The sequence below is a fragment of the Crocodylus porosus genome, unplaced genomic scaffold (assembly GCF_001723895.1).
Source record: "Crocodylus porosus isolate Cpor-Errol unplaced genomic scaffold, CroPor_comp1, whole genome shotgun sequence".
NCBI lineage: Eukaryota > Metazoa > Chordata > Crocodylia > Crocodylidae > Crocodylus > Crocodylus porosus.
Genome location: NW_017728918.1, coordinates 95,894,966 through 95,900,962, shown reverse-complemented (window position 1 = coordinate 95,900,962; position 5,997 = coordinate 95,894,966). Strand labels below are relative to the sequence as shown.

The following is a 5,997-nucleotide window of genomic DNA, read 5'->3' as shown; positions in this document are numbered from 1 at the left end:
AGTGTAAGCATAGCACGGTGTCCAGGGCGACAAGAGGCAGCCTCCCTTCTAGAACCATATACCAACAAGACGTGGCAGATGAGTAAGAGGGTGCTAGATCACCTAATTGGCACGGCAGGGGATGCTAGTGGGATCACGGCCACTCCTAGGCCCCACTCCGTGACACTGACCTACAGTTCTTGCTGAAATCAAGTTTGTTCCCTATGGCTACCTTGAGATGGTCGTCATTTTCCAGGAGGGGTTGGAGATCATTAGTAGGTGTCTGAGGTGTTTAAGCTGGGGGATGCTAGTGAAAATCAAAGAGATTCTGTTGTCCTTTTCTCATTGTAGCACATCAAAATGGAGACTAAGTCTTGCTGTTGATTTAAGGACTACAGTTTTAGGATTGTATTGTAATTGTAAGCAACCCTCTCCAGATAATTAAGGTGTGCATGCTGGTCAGTGGGATCAGAACAGATATGGATACATTCTGTGAACCATTATTTGAAGTACTCTGAAACTACAGTTAATTTTGGTCCCATTAACTTCATATTTTTCATCTGGGAAAAATCCTCTAGGTCAGAGATTTCCCACAGAGATTTTCTTAGACAAATATCTGTCTTCTCCAACTGTTCTTTTTCCTGACTTGCTCTTTGTGACGGTATAAGCCAGCGCTGCCCAACTTCTACGTGGTCAAGGACCGCATGCCCAGGGGCTGTGGTGCACTAGCAGGGCTTGCACCACTGGAGCCATGGGCCCCTGGGGCCACACGCCTCGGTGGTCCCCTCCATGGCAATGTCTACCCTGATGCCCTACTTCCCCTGCACCACATGCCCCCACCCCCTACTGCATTATGTCTCCTATTGCATCACATGTTCTAGGGCCGTCATCCTCACTTCACTGTGCTTCCCCCTTGGCACCAGGTACCCAGGTGGCCCCCCACTGTGTTATGCATTTGTACACTCTGCCTCACTCTCAGTTTACCACCCGTGGGCTCCTTTGGTGCAGTGCACCTCAGTCACCTGGGGACAAAACTAAACCCTTTCAGGCACACTCCCAAAATGTGAGTGCATCTGACTGCTTTTTCCTCCCACAGATAAGTCCATTGTAGACATACAGATCCACAAAACAACTTAATTCCTGAAGTAGAACTTAGGCAGAATTTAAAGGCCTAAATCTAGGAGTGTGATCTACAAAGTCACATCTTACCCATTAGACATCTGAAAGAACATAGATATCTAAGTTTTCCCCAGTTCTAGGTGAAAGGACATACGTGCCTATGTTTTCATCAGTAGTCTTCCCTGGACAGCTAGAGTGGGCTTGCTCAGCAGCAGTAGAATTGCCATTTTGGGATTTCACTGAACATCTCCATGCTTCTTTCACACAGTTGGTTTGGGACCCATTATCTTATTGTCCCTGCAGCCACATCCTTAAGGGACCCAAACTGATAACTTGCTTAGACCACGCTGAAAACAGACCAAGCCAAAGCTCTCTCTTGCAGCAGAACTCTGTTCTCTACCAACAGTGTAAAACCACCTCTGCCAAGTGGTGTAAGTCTTCTGCTGCTGTTCAGCAACCAACAGAAGATGTGCACAGACACTTCCAGTAGCTGATACCTTCTTAGGGTGTGCTTTCATGCTTTGGCAGTGAAACTCCTCAGTAGAACCTGCAGGAGTGTGTGAATGTACATGGACTCTTGCAGGTTGGCAGTGGCATTTGCTGTCTCCTACTGGCACTTTTTTTTCCATCCGGTGCTTTTCCATAAGAATTTGTAGGCTCTATTTTTAGAATATGGCCTGCTTTTCTAGATGCAGCTACTCATTATACACCTTTCAACTTACCAACATAATTTCTATTGACAGTGATAACAGAATGTAAACATGCAAGCAGTGTTTGGATAAATGGGTTATATGTATGCTTGTTCCACCATCTATATCCATAGTTGTTAATACATGAAAAATCAAAAGCACCTAAATGTATAAAGTTATGTGCAAGAAAAATGAAACAGAGTTAAGCCTTTTAACATCAAAATCTCTTAAGTATGCAATGTTCATGTCTTAAAATAATCTCATGACTGCCTAAAATTCATTCCTGTTTTTTAAATCACTGTTTTCTTTGTTTTTATCTTCTATAGTAATATGGCCTGCATTACCATAGTATCTGGGCAGTTCTCAGTCTTTAACAAGTCTGTTGTCAAAATAGCCCTGTGAGGTAGAGAAGTGCTGTAGTATTATCCCTGGTTTTGAATTTTGACAAAGAGACATTAAATGACACATGAGGTTACACAGGAAATGTATCACAAAGCATGGAACTGAATTTAGGTCTTGAGGCACAGGATAGCTGCTGTAGGCTATTTTCCCCCTTTCTGATGTGTTTTTTAATTACACCATTCTCCTCATTTTTATCCTCATTGATTTTGGGTAATTTTTATAAATGTTATAAATTCAGGTAATAAAATTGCTCAGTTAAAATAGTTCTTCTACAGATTTGCAATAAGGTTATTCTTGCTGAGATTTATTATTTATTTTATAGATTTACATGCTAACCTCCTCAGAAAGGCTTAGGGCATTCACTTTGTATTTTATTACATCTGTCAGTGACACCTGATACACTGGATTAAAAATACCACAATATTAAATAGTGTCTCCTGCATTTGTTGTCAGTCACCGCAGTCTCCTAGTGCACACTTCTCCTTATTAATTAATCTATATTTTCCTTCTAGGTTTATGATCAGTTCTATACTAGATTAATTTTTTTTGTGTTTACCAGCTCCATGTGTTTAATGAGTCTTGTTGTTCGGGTTTCCACTATCGCTGATAAATTAAATAGACCTATACTTCACTGTCTTAATTTTTTAAAAGCTTGCTATATTTCCTATTACTTAAGTGACATTTCTAACTGAATGCCTGCTAAGCTCTTCAGAATTAGTCACGGGTAAAGTTGAAATCTTATTTTCAGCCATGTTATATGCCTTCCTATTCATGAGTCATTCTGTTTCTGAAGTAAGCTAATTTTGTAACAGACTAGTCTCTGCTGCATGGAATTTGGATATAATCTCAGATTTGTCACTCAATCTGCATATTGTATTTACTAAGACATGTGTCAACTTCATTTTATTAAATGTTTTGAGTCTGTTTAACATCTAACACAACAAACTAATGCATGTTTTGGTTGTTTCCCATCTCGATTAAAATAAAGGCATATTCCTTGATGTTTACTTTTATCTACCCTATGTAGACTACAATAAGGAAGTTTTGAAGTTCATTTGACCTTCGTTTTTTACATCATTTACATTTAGATCTTGATCCACACTTCCTAAAATAAGTGTCTTTCCATTAGCTTCATTGGATTTTGACTCGGACCCCTTTTTGTGACTAACCTTTTTCTTGATTTATTGATTTGAAGTAGGCATTGTAAGACACTAACAGAGAACAAGGGGCAGCTCGCTTGATCTTAGTCCTTGCAACAACCACTTTTTCACCTTGCAAGGTTATGATTACACTGCAAACTTTAGCATTGTATAGAGATAACTGAGGCAGTAAAAGCAAGGCATAAAAAGGAACAGAAATTCTGATTCAGATGGAGAAACAGTCAGTACAGAAAACTATCTTGCATTTTATGGCAGAGAATATAAATGAGCTGGTGAGGAAAATCAAATAGTTCACTGACATCTAGTCCCAACAACAGTGACGAAAACCAAAACATTTAAGTATTTGAAGGATGAAGGAATCCACAGACTCAAAGGGAGGTTTATGTCACTAAAGCCCTTTAAACTGTAGGTTAAGTCAGTATTTCAAAGGGACTATAAATGAGTGTGGACAGCCTACTGTGTAGTGAAGAAGTGTGGTGTCCTGAACTTCGAGACTCAGTTTTGCCATACTTTTAACCACGATGAATACTTTCTTCCTTTATGAATCTGGACAAATAGTCTTAAATGGTTGTTGCTCTGTGCAATTAAGAGGACATTTGTGGTTTGATTCCCAGAAAGGTTCTCTCTGGGATTTGTTGGAGAAACAGACCATTGTTCAGTCTCTTTCAGTTCAGAAGAAAATAATTTTCTTCTGCGAGCAATTTGTATACATTCATCACAGTAGTTGAATCAGTAAAAAGGTGTCTGGGTCTGCCAGAGTATTGCTCAGTAGAGCCATAAAAAAGAGAAACAGCTGAAGAATGGCATTGTCCATAATCCCCTGTTCAATGATAAGGATCTAACCGTCTCTCTTGTTTTGCTTGTTAACTTGTTTGGGCTAAGATAGAGAAGTAGAAGTGGTTTGAAAATGTTTTCAGATTCTTGAATGAAACAAAAACAGACACCTTGAGCACATGGCTATCTGAAGCTTTTTGCATCAGGCAGACCTTGTCTGAGAAACTGAAGCTGGTGATATCTATGACATCCTACTGTCCAAGATTAGAAAGGAGAGTTTGACCAGGGCTATGCAGCCAGTATTATCCTGGGGCTGCAGATAGCATTGGCATGCAACCCCAAGATATCACACTGTGCAGGCCATACACTGTGGCAGCAAGCTCCAGTATCTCTCCCCTTCCCCCGCAATGTACAGGGAGCACCTTCAACACCACTGCCTCTGTCACTCAGACTGAACTAGTGGTGTGCAGCCCCCCATTGCACAGGCGGAACTGGCAGTGCACAGCAGTGCCAAGCCCTCCACTGCCACATGGCCTGCAAGATGCCAACTGGGCAGCCCTGAACTAGAACCATGAAAGGATTGTTTTTCTGTATTTTATGCAATGGCTGTTTAATGCAGTCCCCGGAGCAGGGATCAGAATGCATGAAGCTGTCCCTCTGTGTGAGTTGCCATACCACTGAGGTACAGTCATGCTCCTTCTTGCATTTGCTGTCTCTTTCTGGTCCCAGGATTCTTGCAATCTTGTCTGCACAAGTGACCCCGCTTCCAGAGATATGATCAAAAGTGTGGGTGCCTGCACCCAGCCTTGTCTCCACCTTAGTAGTTGGGGCACATTCTTTGGAGGTGGGAGCTTTGGGTTTGATCACCTTCAGGCTCACAGTGGTATAAAATCCTCACCTTCCACTTCTGTGCATTGGCTTTTCAAAACTATTTGTGTATTCACTGGGATTGAAGGACTTATTTTGACATACAGCTAACGTGTCTCTTTTTCTATTATGAGTCTTCAGTTTTTGTACCTGGCTGATAAATATTCGTGGCAATTTGTAAGCAGTAAAAGACTGCACAAGTAAACAGAGATGACTCTGAATATACATAGGGAGCAGATGTGTTCTATTAGGAGATCACATTTTTACGTAAGAATTTTTCATAATTGAACATGGATAGCTAGGGAGAGAAGTTGCACATAAACTAGTATAAGTGATCAGAAACCGTTTCAAATCTGTAACACAACAGAAGTTCAATTCACATAAATGACTTTCAAAATGGCCCAAACCAGTTTAAGATAAATCTCGATGAACACAATATCAGACTTAACTGTTAAATCAGTTTATCGAACTTCTGTCCCAGATCTCCTCCAGATTCAAGTTAACTCTCACTCCACTAGCATCCCAGGATGCTTTGCGCCTCCCCCTCACAGGGTGAGAGGGCTAGCCTTGGCCCAAGCTGTTTGCTCTAGCCAAGCAGGCAGATGTGCTCCAGCACCCCCCCCGGCTTCTGGCTTGAGCCACTGCAGGCATGTGGCTGCATTTCCAGAATTCTAATATTATAAAAGCCCAAGTCTGTCTGTGCGTCTGTCTGTAACACTTACCTACAGACTGGGGAACTCCCTTCTCGTCAGTGCAGAGGCAGAAAAGGATCTTGGAGTCATTATTGATGCCAAAATGAACATGGGCCGACAGTGTGGGGACATGGCCAGGAAGGCCAACCGTACCTTGTCATGCATCCACAGATACATCTCAAGCAGGTCCAAGGAGGTGATCCTTCCCCTCTATGTGACACTGGTCAGGCCGCAGTTGGCGTACTGTGTCCAGCTCTGGGCGCGCCGCACTTCAGGAGGGATGTGGACAACATGGAGAGGGTCCAGAGGAGGGCC

The 5,997-nt window shown here is 42.1% G+C and overlaps 1 protein-coding gene across 5 annotated transcripts in view; it reads left to right on the top strand.

Moving 5' to 3' along the window:
* FAM184A (family with sequence similarity 184 member A) overlaps window positions 1–5,997 on the top strand; it is a 202,726-nt gene that overhangs the window by 155,716 nt on the left and 41,013 nt on the right. The gene's annotated exons all lie outside the window — the stretch shown is intronic.